This window comes from Stylophora pistillata, chromosome 4 (genome assembly GCF_964205215.1).
Source record: "Stylophora pistillata chromosome 4, jaStyPist1.2, whole genome shotgun sequence".
Classification (NCBI taxonomy): domain Eukaryota; kingdom Metazoa; phylum Cnidaria; class Anthozoa; order Scleractinia; family Pocilloporidae; genus Stylophora; species Stylophora pistillata.
In genome coordinates, this window is record NC_142522.1 from 1,288,466 (window position 1) to 1,288,756 (window position 291).

The window sequence follows — 291 nt, forward strand, 5'->3', positions numbered from 1 at the left end:
CGACAACTGTCCTTCTCAGGACTACACTCACCCGGACGATCAGACTACATTTTCACATGTTACCCCCCGGGTTCATACCATTTACTGTATAGTAAGCATATGTTTCTGTACCAGGCTCCTTTGGTAAGTGGAAACGGGAGGAATGTTTCCTTTGAACAATCCAGTCATTTTTTTTTGCTCGCCCGCTTTTTCCTTTCCTCCACTGACCAAGAGTTCAGCTGAGGCTAATAAATATCTGCAAGGCTTGGAAAAATAGAGGTGAAGTACCAAGAAATTTTTTTTAGGATAGGA